Below are 14187 nucleotides of genomic sequence, written 5' to 3' on the forward strand. Positions count from 1 at the left end.
CCATCCCACTCCTTCTTCCTAGGCAATGACCACAAAGGCAATGACCACTGAGATGAAGTCAATTTGGGATAAGTGCTTTTACCTCAAATTATCCAAGTTACTCTGCCCACACAAGAATGATAAAAACAAGATATGAATAGGACAAATGTCTTTACCTTTTATGCTAACCAAATGCACAGCCTCTAATCTTAGGACTTCACTAATGGCCTTTAAAATAAAAAATGTTCCTTTCTTTAGAATTGCATGTAGTAAATGGACTGCAGTATAGAATCAGAACAAACTCAAAATCAGTAGGCTTGTAGGATTCTGTTCAAATCTGATACCCAGAAGTGTTATCTGGAATATGTCCTCTTACAGTGCTTGGGGAAGGAAGAAGAAGGAATGCTGGTATCCATAAGTTTGAAGACTTTAACTTTTGTTCGTATAGATGTTAGCATACTAAAGACACAAAACAAAGCTTTAGGGAAGAAAATCTGCTTAATTTGGCATTTCTAAATGTTTTTTGATTAAATATAATCTATTAACAGTGATCAATATACCTCAAAAGGTGCTCTCAGGGAATTCTGTTTGGGGATTTATTTTTCTGAACCTAAGCCCTCAGGCAGTGTGGGAAAATAAATGAGCTGAATTTGTGTGTCCTGTTTTTCTTCCTGTTATAGCTTCCCCTACTCATCAAGAAACAGACCTTTCTAAAGAATTCTGGAGGCTATGAAAAACTTCAGACTTGATTGGGTGGTTTATTCAGAGGATGTTATTTTGAGGAATTTTGGACAACACAGAGCAGCAATCCCTAAACTTTCTAAGCAAAATATATATTTTTTTCCACAGCACTAAATTCTCAACTTAATCAACTTCACTTTTCCTATCTCTACATACATTATACACACTTATAAGATATAGAGCATTCATTTCGGTAATTGAAGTTTCTTCACTTTTTTTTTTTTAATAAAGAAGGAAGTAATTTTAAAAAGGGAGAAAGTCTTGCTATTTATTGAATGTCAATTTTATTCCAGATATTTCGCATACAGACAGGCATAGGGTTTGGGTGCACACATGAATATACTACATGAAGCAACAGCCTTGCATTTGAGATCATAGTATAAATGCAAACTGTGTGTGTGTGTGTGTGTCCCTACAGTAGCTACACCTGGGAAGGAAGACTGGCTATGTGGAAAAACTGTTTGTGAATTTAAGAATACACATATTTATCCCAATTCCTCCTCCCAAATGCAGGGCAGTTTTAGAGATTTCACGTCTCTTTGTGACCTTCTTGATCCAAAAATTGATTAAGAGTAAGTATATTAGAGTCAGGTAGGCTTGGCCTTGACACCTAATTCTATCATTTCAAACTGTTATAGGCAATTGATAAAGTATCTTCCCTAAGAGTTAAAATATCTTTCAGTGAAATTTCACGAACTTTTTCACTAGCCTGATCAATTATTTACATGGCCTTCCTGAAGTTCCATATTAACCACCTTTCGCTTTGGTTTAAGCAAATATCATCTTCTATTCTACTTTATGTGATTGGCGAAACTGTTTCTTATAAATATTTTATATTAAGATTTTTTAATAAGATGTAGTGATTTAACAAGCAGAGAAATGATATTGTCGCAAACATGGAATCAGAATAGCTCTGCCAACTCCCACTTGTGGAGATCACTTTGATCTCCAATATTGAGCAATTAACATTTGAGTTGTCTTTCCATGAGAAGTTTTGATGAAATTTTAATGGCCCTCTCCCTCACTTCCAGGACGGAGGAGGACTGCAGAGGCTCAAGGGAAGGAATACGGAGGTTTCAGAACCCACAAGCAAGTGGTTCTTGGCATACCCTCTGCCATATGCAAATTTTGGGCATCTCTTCTCTCTTTTGTTTAGGATGTTCACTTCTTCCAAAGAACTTTGGTGAAGGCTGGGTTAATTAACTTGCATTCTCATTAGAATAACACAAATGATGATACACACTGGTCCAGAGTCCAGACCAATCTTAAATCAAGACTTTAAGTGGAACCATGACTGAGGTCCAGCGGCAGCTGTAAAGGATAAGTGAAAGATTATTTAGCAGAATTTCCGAATGTTAGCTTTAGAAACAACCCTTAATTAATGATCATTGAGGTCCCTTATATGCTAGGTCCCATATGCTGGACATAAGAGATCCTTAAGGCCAGCTCCTTGGACTCAAGGAGTTTACAAAGTAGTGAGCTCAAAGATCTCCTATAGTCATTAGCATGTCTAACACCTCCACTGACACAATAAGGCAGTGGACACAGGTGATAGAGCAGTACCAAACAAGTGACTTAACTCTGTAGTCAAGGTTAAACACTGGTGATTAGATAGTTCAACTCCACCTTCATTTTGCCTGTGGGTTAACTGTGGTCTATAGAAATGCATAGTAAGTTGACCAGTCAGAACAACAACACAGCAGTGGTTTAGGGTTTAGGGTAAAGAAAGCACTTGAATCACTTTTTAAAGTGTGGATTTCTAGGTCTTACCTCCAAGATTTTGATTCAAGGTGTAGGATGGGAGGAGCTGAAACGCAGCAGGTAATCCTCCCTCTGGTACAGCACAACACACTTGAGGCACTTTTCAGTAGAGTAAAACCCCAGTAATGAAAGGCTTTGGCTGCAGAGTGGGAGGCCTGGATCTGAATCCTGATGTGACGCATGTTCAGAGAGGATAAGTGGTCAGTCCAAGTTCACAGTGCAGTGTGTGTTCAGTAGAAAGGGAGTCATAATAACTACTTGCAGTGCTATTGTGAGAGTTACATCAGATAATTCACGTAAATTGCTGAGTCCAGAGCCTGGACATATGTAATTCTAGCATCATTAGCTGCTGGCCATATGGTGCACTATCGCAGAATCAGGACCCGGGTAAACCCCAGGTCTTTTGATTCTCAGTACACTGCTCTTTCACCGCCACATGAGGATTTCCAGGACCTTCCTGCATCAAACTGAAATGATCAAGTCCTCTCCCTCTCAGGCTAATAATTTTTCTTTCGTTTTCTGCCACTCTGTCCCCAAACCACTTCTCTGGGGATTTTAATTGGTTGTATTCATTTTAGCACTTCATAATTTTAGGCAATATATACCCTTATTTTTCATGCACCAACTTTAACCCCATAAACATGTGCTAGAGGATGCAGGTACCCAAAAAACACAAAGCATAGCTTGTGACATGAGAATTTTTATACTCTTAGAAAAATAACACAAATTCAAACTAATAATTCAAGATAGTACATGATTATATATTAATACATAGTAGAGACCAGAAGGACTAATGAAGTTTAAAACAAGGAGAGGTCAATTTGTCCTAAAATGGGAGGAAAAGACCTCAAAAAGGTCATGGAACCTCAGTCAAGAAAGGAAAAATAGAGGAATTTGCTGTTATTTTGAAAAATTTCAAATATTTACAAATTAAGAGAAACTAATTCTTACTTCCTAAAGCTTTCAAATGTGTGGTCAGAGATCAGCCACATCAGTGTCACCTGGAATGTCTTAGTTCATTTGTGTTGAAGGAAAGGAAAGGAAAAAGGAAAGGGAAAAGAAAAAAGAAAAGAAATAAAAAATAAAACCTAAGGCTGGGTGACTCATAAAGAGGAGAGGTTTATTTGGCCCATGGTTCTGAAGGCTGTGCAGGAAGTATGGCACCAGCATCTTCATCTGATAAGAGAATCAGGCTGCTCTCATTCATGGCAGAAGGGTAAGGGCTGGTGTGTGCAGATCCCATGGCAAGACAAGGGGCGAGAGAGTGAGAGGAGAGTTACCGGGCTGTTTTTAACAACCAGATCTCACGGAAACTAATGATTGAGGACTCATTATTACCAAGATGGCATCAAGACATTCATGAGGAATCTGCCCCCATGATCCAGATATGTCCCATTAGGTCCCACTTCCAACACTGGGGGTCAAATATCCAAACTGCAGCATGGGAATTTGGTAGAAATACAGAATTCCATGCCAACTCTAGATTTCTGTAACAGGAATCTACATTTTAATAAGATCACATGATTTGTGTGTAGGCTTTGAGAGGTAGTAGCATAATGAGCACAAAAGTACCTATCACCCAATTTGAACAATTACCAATACCCGGTCAATCTTGTAATATTTGTACCTCTGCCCATTTTCTCCCTTTATTTTTGGATTATTTTAAAGGAAATCCCATATACTCTATCACTTCATTGGTAACTGTTTCACAGAGTACATCTTTAAAAGTCCTTTAAAAAAAAATGACTGCAAAACATTTACTGCACCTAAATATAGTAATTCAGGACTATTATTAAATACTATGGAAAGATTTAGACAGGTAAGGGAGAAGATACTCTATTTTGGAAGAACCGGCAAGATTTAACTAGCTGGCTTGGGGCTAAGGGTTAGTATTGTCAGTACTAGAGTGTTGTGAAGTTGAATAATCAACCACAAAGTCACCTGATGTGAAACACAGTGTGTTATCAGTAATATTAATTATGTCCAATGACTTCTGTCAGGTGTTATATCAAGGGTCACACATGAAAATCTAAAAAAATGAAAGGCACAGTCTTATAAATAGGTTGCTTAGGGAGTAAAAGGTACTGAAAATGTTAAAACCTTCAACCCTGCAAATGGTTCGTCTATAAAGAAAAATAAATTTCTAACACTCCTGCTGAAAGTTCTTGCTAAAACAGAATTAGAACTGTAAGCCTGTCAAAGTCTAAAAGAAGGAATCAACCCCAATAAATGCTAGCTTGGGTATAAACAGTTCTTAAAGGCTCAAGCAGACTCCAGCTAAACCTTGTAACCTCTGTGGGCTTTCATGGATAGCGTCTCTCTTCTGAATCAGGTGACTGAAATTACAATGGAAGCCTGGACATGAAATAAACTATCCTGGAAGCTATTTGGGGGCATTAAAGGAGGGCCAGGTGTGGTGGTATTGTTTCATGATGTTTAGTGTATTTGCATATAGAGAAGATGAAGCAAAGCAGATACATTGGATACAAGACCCAAAACAAAATAACTGATTCCAGGGTAAAATAAAATGGTCAATTTCTGTTTCAAGGGTACTCCAAGGAGAATTTTAAAACTTTGACATGTTTCAGGAAGATAAATCCAGATGATCAGGCAAAGGTTAATTTCTAGAGGACCCTTGATGTCAGGCTGAGGGGCTGGAACTTAATTCCACGGGCAGGAGGAACCACGGGAGTCTTTGATGGGATAAAAGCAGCCCTTCAGGAAGGTGCATCTGACAACAGCAGTCAGCAAGTGTGAGAGCCCACAGGTGGGAGGACCAGCAAAGGGATTGCTGAAATAATCTTGGCATGAAGAGATAAGCCCTGGAATGGTTGAAGAAGGTCAACTGAATGTCAGCCTTGAGAGTAACATCAGCCTGTCTTCACACAACACAAAAGCTCTTGTCTCTCCCATCCAGGACCCCACGAATTCCAACCTGAAAATCCACCATATGTTGTAGGATTGAGACTCCCCCAACACACGTCAAAAGGAAATCACAGGCATGGAGGTAAGAAATAAATGACCCAAATCTGCAGACTTTCAAATGAGTTTGGGTTAAATTTCCTTTACACACTGGAATGTTTCAGACAGTTTAAGTATAACAAGATGGAGAAAAAATGTTGTTCACCTGGATTTCTTTAGGTGAGCAGAATAAATCATTTATTTACAGGAATAAATTTATTTGAAAGAGATGCCCTGATTAAAGATCATGGTAGAGGCTACTCCTAAAAGAAAGTTTTTGGGTTTTGTTAAAGAGAAAGAGACACGGAGAAAGACAGAAGAAGAAAAAAGAGGAGAGCAAGTGTCATGGGGGAAGAGGAGCTGTGCTGAGTGTGATGTGACACCCTGCCATGCCATGACCCTTCACATTGACAGTAAAGCCACCAAATTATAAGATAATTGACATGGGTCAACTTGTACATCTCTGGGTATAAACCAATTAAAGAGCTGATTGTTAACAAACCTGAAACCTAGCCTACATGTGCAATTAAATTTCTGTAAGTCAAATGTGAGAGCATTTCTTTAAGGGACTCTCTAATGAGTCTTTAAAAATATGAATAAATCATGACCCAATTTATCTAGCTGGTAATTAAGGTGCTTGACTATCAGGTTTTATATATATATAAAATAGAGTGGTCCTGTAACTCCTCTCTGAAGGCATGACAAGAAAGAGAAAGCCTGGTTATGTGATTTGTAATATTCACTGGTTAAAATAGAGTCAGGGGATGAGATAGGGAAGGAAGATTTGGAAGCCTTCCAGGATCTGGCTGAGTGATGTGCCTCCTCTCACCTGGATAATGATGTTGTTAGGGGCTGACTGAGGGATGAGTGGGGTGATGGTGGCTCTCCATTCCTCACTAATGTCCCCATCCGAGCATCCATTTTCTCATTTATGATCTCCTTGACACCGACTCTATTTACATGACATCGGGATTAATCAGCCAGGAGTTTTTTAGCTGCAGGAATCAGGCAATCCGTGTAACTCAGCGTGGCAGCGTGACATTATCACCAGCTAAGCAATATTCGTTCTGTATGATCACCATCTCCAGGGAACTTGCTGTGTGATAGGACTTCAGGTGCTGAAGTCATAAACCATTACACTCATCCCCGAGCAGCTGTATGACACCTTTCCTCAAGGACAGCCACGGAAAGCCACACTCTGGATCCAGCCTGATTTATTATCAGGATCAGCAAGGGCACTGCAGAAGTTTCAGTCACCAACTGCTGCAGGGAAAGATACCCTTTCTCCACTTCTGTGGCAGGTCCATATATACAGAATTACTTGAGACTCCAAACACAAACCATTATCTCTGTGGCAAATGGATTTCTGTCAAGGTACCCCTAGCATCGCATCACAATTACTTGTTGGCCTGCCTGTCAGCCTCCAGTGAGGATGTGAACACTTTGATAGGAAGAACAGTATTCACAGTTCTCTACCTGGTGTCCGGCACAAGAGAAGTCCTCAAAATATGTATGGTGAGTGAGTGAAAGAATGAATGAGTGAGTTTTGGTGAATGAGATAATGGTTATTTTATCAAAGAAAGAAAACAGAAGTTGGTGTTAAATTTGCTTCTCTTCTTATTTTCTCTCTCATGAATTGAACTAATGAACAGCTCTTAATAGGAAGGAGGTGCTTTCTAGATTGACTTCTGCCTGGTAAATCAGAGGCCACTGTATCTTAATCTAGTAAGGCTACTCAGATGGTTCAAGAGAATTCATTCCAGGGTTTACGCTAACATATATTGGAAGAAAGCATTAAATAGTTTCTCATAAGACTACCCTTAAATGCTCAATTCCCCATCCTTCTCATGTGAAACAGGCTCAGGGAAGAGAAAGAGGCTTATATGCAAACACACGGGTTAGACTCCCATCTGCACCACTTCCTATTTCTGTAACCTTGGCAGATTTGGTTTCCCAAGAGCCTCCGTTGCCTTATCTGTAAAACCAGAGTAGTAATCTAGACCACATGCAATATTAGTCACTACAATTCAGTGTAAGTGAAATGCTGAGTGTAAAGTTTCTAACATATTTCCTGGGACTTCATAGTTGCTCATTAGTAAGAAGACATCACTTTAATCAATCAATTCTCTTTAGAGAGATTAGCAATATTTGGTTTGTGTGAGTAATGGGTTATATTTGTTAAATCCTCAGGAACCCCTTCATAATTCAATCAGGCACTGTTGTAGAAACCAACCAACAATCCAACCATGGAAACAGTGTTTTAATTATGTGTTACATCTGCTGGTGTACCCCAAGGTTTTCATCTGTAAGCAATTTATTCTCTCATTTTCTCTCTCCTTTTCACTGAAGGGCAACATAGATTGCATATGCTTACTTCTAAATCAAGGAAGAAGGAAGTAGATGTGTGACTCCTGCAAGCCACTTAACCTCACTTGACTTCTCTTTGTTCATCATGAAGATGAATCAGATGGACTAGACAATCTCTCAGGTCTTTTGGCTCAATGGTTTGTGATTATAGGAAATGAGCACTCATAGTTCCTAGATACCAAATCAATTAAGTCAGTCCAGTTAAAAAATATTAAACCAACTGAAGCCAAATAATTTTCTTAACTTTGCTTTAGTGGGAAGATTACTATATAGTAATCCCATAGCATGTATTGATACTTTGCTAGATGCTCTTATGAAATGTCAATCAATAGTTATATTTTCTTTTAAGCAAATTCCTAGACAAACCTGACTTTATGTTTGTTTTTATGAGAGGATGTTTTGGTCATTCACTGGCAAACCAGCATCATTCTGTAACACTGGGAGGATACCATAAAGGCATTTGCATGATGGCCAATATTCTCTTTCCCTAGTCAGAAGAATGGGTTTACCTGTTTTGGAGCACATTCGTCAGAAGAATTCCCACTAAATCTACTTATGTGGGAGCTCATATCCTCCTCACCATACACTTCTCATTCACGCATTCAACTGCAAATATCAGTCTTGGTATTCCTTTTCCTGCAATTCTCCATAACCATAGTATGTAGCAAACATTCCGTAAAATGTTAGCTCTCTCCCTTCCAGCAAAATCCTAAAAGTGAAAGGAGAGCCACTTCATTTTAAGCCTATTGCCTGAATTCTCAATGCATCATTCAATTAATCCAACAGATATATATTGAAACTTTATTTTGGTAAGAATTAAGTAATCTAGATATGGGAGAAGGTTAAAAAAAAAAAAAATTAGGCCCATTGATACTTTAGACCTTACAATTAAGAATGGGGAACAGACACTAACCAAATACACCCACACATACCTGCATGTATATATGCATAAAAACTCATTCTATTTTCTCACCCCTATCCAAGTTTTAGGTTGGCAGTCAGGTCCTTTTTCTTGTATTAGGGACTTACTAGTGTTGAAAACAAAAGCCACATTCTAGGTAGAGGGAACAGCTTACGTGACATCTCTGAGTCAGCAAGGAACATCACAGTAATGAAAGAGTTGATGGAAGATGTGTTTGGAAAGCAGGGAGTGGAAAGTAGAGGAGCCTAAAGTGAGCCTTGGAGGGACACACACATGCAGCAAGCAGTGGCATGTCGCACAATAATTTAGAAGTTCTAAAAGTATTTTAACCGTTTTTCTACTTGAAAAAAATTAAAGACATTGAGAGTGGTCTACTCCATGTTGCCTTTTTTTTTTTTTTTTTTTAGTTTTAAGAACGTCTCTTTTGTTGGGTCAAGTGCCAATCTCCACATTCAATACCTAAGTACCAGGTGACCGCAGAGAAGCATAATAATAGCACTATTAAAAGTAATGGCTATCATTTATTGAGAATGCCTAAAGTTCTGAGCTAAGTACTCTATATCCATCACATAATACTCATCTTCTATCTACACCCTGAGGTAGGCATTATTTTTGTCCCTAAGTGACAGAAAAGAAAATGCAGTTAAATATCTTGCCTGCAGTCAATTTGTAAACCCCAATTTGTACGATTCTAACTTCTCTTTGCTTTTGCCTGTGTCCCACACTTTGTGTCTCAGTTCTCCACACCCATAGTTCCGCTGTCTGGACAAAGGAAAATCACAAATATAACATGTGTAGGCACATATTCATAAGAGGTCTTAAAGCTGAATTTCACAGAAGTAAAAAAGCAATTTAATTTGGTGTTTTCTTTATTTGGAGGCATATTGAAAAGTTAATGTAAAAACACAGTAGTGGCAAAACTCACTTGATTTTGAACGGGAATAAAACTTTTCTCAATTAATACAAGTCATCATTTTAAAGGCAGACCTCATTTTTACATTATGCTGAGTTTAAAACTGAAAAGATTTTTTAAAAACCAAAGAAAGGGAGATGGGAATAAAGGGGAAAGCTATACAAGAAGGAAAAATGATTGGATGACAACTAAGAAAACGACAAAATCACAAGGACAAAAAAGGAACAGGACAGAAGAATGAATGAAAAGGGTCACACTGTAGAGGGTGCAAGAGATGCCAAATCTTCTGCAATTCACCCAAATCTCAGAATTTCATGCTTCCCATTACTATTCTTAGAGAAACAATTAGATTAAAAACTACTGCTCACAGTTCTCAAACTGTTCTTTTCTCAGAAACTGGTTTGTTTCTGAAGGGACAGCTCAGCTTATGTGGAGGGTATTCATGCAGACAGAAGCAGAGGTCTAAACATAAAATTAGACAAAGTCAGAAGTTTCTCATCTCGGTTTGAAAATATTGATAGAACAACCTCTTTTTTTCTAACTCCTGGACCATGAGAATTATTAAATGTGTCAATAGTTTCTTCTTTCATTTATAGCTAAGCTAGTTCATTTGGTTTCATCAAAAAGTAACTTTCCAGTGATCCTTTTCAACCCTTGCCAGATTTTTTTTTCCATTTCTAATGCATTTTTTTTCTAGCCATGGCCCATAATAATCATCAAATTAGCAATCCGAAAGCAATTGATCATGCCTATAGTCATTTCAAGAATCAATGCCTAGGGCTTGGAGGCACAGAGTAACATCACTTGGCAAACTGCCTTGAATGACTTTATTTCCATTCTTATTGAAAAAAGACTGACTTTTCTGCAAGGTTTCTGTGACGTTAGTAGAAAAGAAAAACATTGCATTAATAGCCTCAAAATGTGAATGACAACCAATTTGTATCTCTTTTTTTTTTTTTTTGGTGGGGGGGAACAGGGTCTCACTTTGTCACCCAGGCTGGAGTGTAGCAACACAATCATAGTGCACTATAGGCTGGAACTCCTGAACTTAAACAGTCCTCCCTCCTCACCCTCCCAAAGTACTGGGATTACAGGCGTAAGCCACCATGCCTGGCCAAAATGACATCCTCTCTGAGCTTACCTCTAACATTTCAAACCATATTTGTGTTCCACACTAAACTCAGCATCTTATATGCTTCTCTTTAGCTCCCATTCCCAACTTTTCTTCACTAGAACCCTGTGTTTCTGTTTTCCAAAGCCAGAAATCTGAACTAACATTGACATGTTATTCTTCTCCCTATGTTATTCCATCATGTTTAGAATCCCAGATATATGCATAGTCCGGTGTATCCATGGAGTGAAAAGAGTATCCATAGGAATCAGTGGTAGCATTTGCAACCTTTTGATAGAGCCAAGAATGGAGAGCCTTGCTGCTTCTCTGTGGGACTAAGATTCTGAAGGACTGCAGTTTGAATTGGATCTGTTGCCCTAAGCTGCATTCTATATATATAAACAAACATAAGCACGTACACACACATGTTCATTAGTAAGAACTCTTGCTGCAACAATTAACAGGCATCAGCTGGGACCAATTTAAGCAAGAAACGACAAATAAAGGGAAAGTTATTACATTTCTAAAGAAGCATGGCATGGATCAAAAGCCTTGAGGGCTGAAATTAGGACATAAAAACCATCAAGATCCCTGTAGTGCTCATTGTCCATGTTTTTCCTTGATTTCTCTCTGCTTATCTGCAATTTTTCCTTTCTTTCACTCTTCAGTTCACATTCTGGGTAGACCATGTCCACCCTAGAACTCCTAGAGTTTCTATTTTCTGTCCATTACAGAAACGGCCGCTGCCCCTCAATTCTACCTCTAGTTTCCTGGAATGGGAAATTTGATATCAACCAGCAAAGAGTTAGGAGAGCTGAATCACTTATTATAAATAAGCCTGCTGGGAACCTCCCCTTGTTGCCCTATGGATATGTGCAGATGTCTCCAGAAAAGAGGGGTCTTGTGAGTTGGATGGTTCTCCACAGCATCTAACGCCACAGGGGGAATGACAACAGAGCTGTTATTGCTGAAACTGTTCACTGAGAGAGGCAATCATTCAGGGCTGAAACAACACAATTAAGGCTCCTTCCCACCCTCTTCTCTCTACTCAGCACACCTTAAACTACATGATACCCTCACACTTACTGCTGCAGTCATCAGCCTAGAAATAAGAATTGACTACTGGAAGGATTTTTGCCACAATCACCACTGAACCTGTCCACCCTGAAATCTGCCTGTACAACAAGCTCACCATCTTCTTTTTTAAAGGAAGGCATATGTATTTAGTCTGTTCTCACACTGCTATAAAGAACTACCTGAGACTAGATAATTCGTGAAGAAAAGAGGCTTCATTGACTCACAGTTCTGCAGGTTATACAGGAGGGCTGGTTGGTGAGGCCTCAGGAAACTTACAATCACAGTGGAAGGCAAAGGAAAAACAAGCACATACTCTCACGACCAGCAGGAAAGAGAATGTGCGCAGAGGGAAAGTGCCACACCCTTTTAAATCAGCAGATCTCGTGAGAACTCACTCACCATCCGGAGAACAGCAAGGGGAAAACCCACCCCCATGATCCAATCACCTCCCATCGGGCCCCTCCTCCAACACTGAGGATCACAACTCGAAATGAGATTTGAGTGAGGACGCAGAGCCAAACCATATCAGCATGTTTCTAAAAGCCAGTATAATGCTTTCCTAATCTTATTTTTCATAAAGCCTCAGTCTCGCAGCTACAAAAAGACAATAGTATGATTCTTGGCAGGGGCATAGCATAGGCTGAGCAAAGTGTCTGATCTCTATAGCAAACAGGTGATGATAAAGAACTTGAACAAAAACACATTCACCTAAAAGCAAACACCAATTTCTATATGCCAACAACTATGCTAAGCTCTTACTCCAATTAAGTTAGCAAATTACCACATAACAGTTCAATAAGATAGAGATTCTCTCATTTTACAGACTACAGATCAGAGAGATTAAATACTCCCATTAACAGTATAAAGAAAGTCACTAGAGTTTAGCTAGCTAGTTGTTTTCCCCTCCTGGAGGCTTATCGAAGTTTCTGCTGCTTTTCTGAAATCCTCATCCCTATTCTCTTATTTTCACAATTCTGCAATCTCTAGCACAAGTAAGTGGGTTTCTGCTTCCAGGAGAACTTTCCAGCCATATGGGGTGAGGGAGCCTGGAGCCGGTGAGCCTCCAGATAAAGGAATACAGAGTTAAGCAAGGCAGCTGCATGTGGCACATTAATCACTCCTGATGCCTTGGGAGAAGTGAGATACAATTATAAGCCAGTTAATCCCCTAGTTCATTGGTAGTGGGGTGGGAAAACTGTTAATCAGTATCACAAACACATTTGGAAAGAGGTTTCCAAGAGACAGCTTGGAGAGAACAGACATAGGCAGATCAATTCAACAGGAAAATCTCTTATTTGTCACATCTGGAAGCACCCTGGTTAAGTCTTAATTAGATTGTGTAGTAAAGAAGATCTTATAAACAGAAATGGTGTGGAGGGGTAGAGAGGGAGCTGCAGGCTAGCAAGTCAATACAGTTGACCATGCTCCAAGTATCAGAAAAGAGCCCAGAGTCAGGAGCACACACACTGCTTCATCAGGGAAGTGTGGATGAGAGGCATTTGTGCGCTTTCCACCTTTCTTTGTTTTATACATCAATTAAAAATAACACTAATAGGCCGAGCATCGTGGCTCACACCTGTAATCCCAGCACTTCGGGAGGCCGAGGCGGGCAGATCACCTGAGGCCAGGAGTTTGAAACCAGCCTGGCCAACATGGTGAAACCCCGTCTCTATTAAAAATACAAAAATTAGCCCGGTGTGGTGGCAGGAGCCTGTCATTCCAGCTACTTGGGAGGCTGAGGCAGGAGAATTGCTTGAACCCGGGAGGCACAAATTGCACTGAGCCGAGATCTCGCCATTGCACTCCAGCCTGGGAAACATGAGTGAAACTCCATCTCAAAAACAAAACAAAACAAAACAAAAAAACAAAAAAAAAAATGTTCATAAAAGAAACAAAGCCTCTCTGCAGCTCCATCTAAAACCTAAAGAATGAAAGAACCATCTCCCCCAGCAGGATGAGTTAGTTGGACATTGACTCCCAGCCTTTTCCACCAGAACTCCTTTTACAAGTTTTCCCCATATACAGCATGTTTAATTTTTGTACTCAAATATAAAATAATTTAATCTATTCACTCATTTTTAACTAAATTATACAAGAATGCTAACCTGATCTCTGGATCATGGTGATATAATCAATGTAATCATCATCCAGCTGAAGAAATATATCTAAAAGCTGGAATGACTTCACTATTCTGTATAATCAAGAACACAAATGCATGTACAATTTTAATTGGGCATCTGTAACATTTAAAAAGCTTAGTATATTCATTACCACCTTTTTTTTAAAATCCCAAGCAATTTCTAGATTAGATGGAATACACTGACCCAGATCCAGATGATTTCCAGGCCCCCGACA

The 14187-nt window shown here is 39.2% G+C and overlaps 1 protein-coding gene across 4 annotated transcripts in view; it reads right to left on the reverse strand.

Moving 5' to 3' along the window:
- SORCS1 (sortilin related VPS10 domain containing receptor 1) overlaps window positions 1–14187 on the reverse strand; it is a 589929-nt gene that overhangs the window by 444716 nt on the left and 131026 nt on the right. The gene's annotated exons all lie outside the window — the stretch shown is intronic.

The sequence above is a fragment of the Macaca mulatta genome, chromosome 9, assembly GCF_049350105.2.
Source record: "Macaca mulatta isolate MMU2019108-1 chromosome 9, T2T-MMU8v2.0, whole genome shotgun sequence".
Taxonomy (NCBI): domain Eukaryota; kingdom Metazoa; phylum Chordata; class Mammalia; order Primates; family Cercopithecidae; genus Macaca; species Macaca mulatta.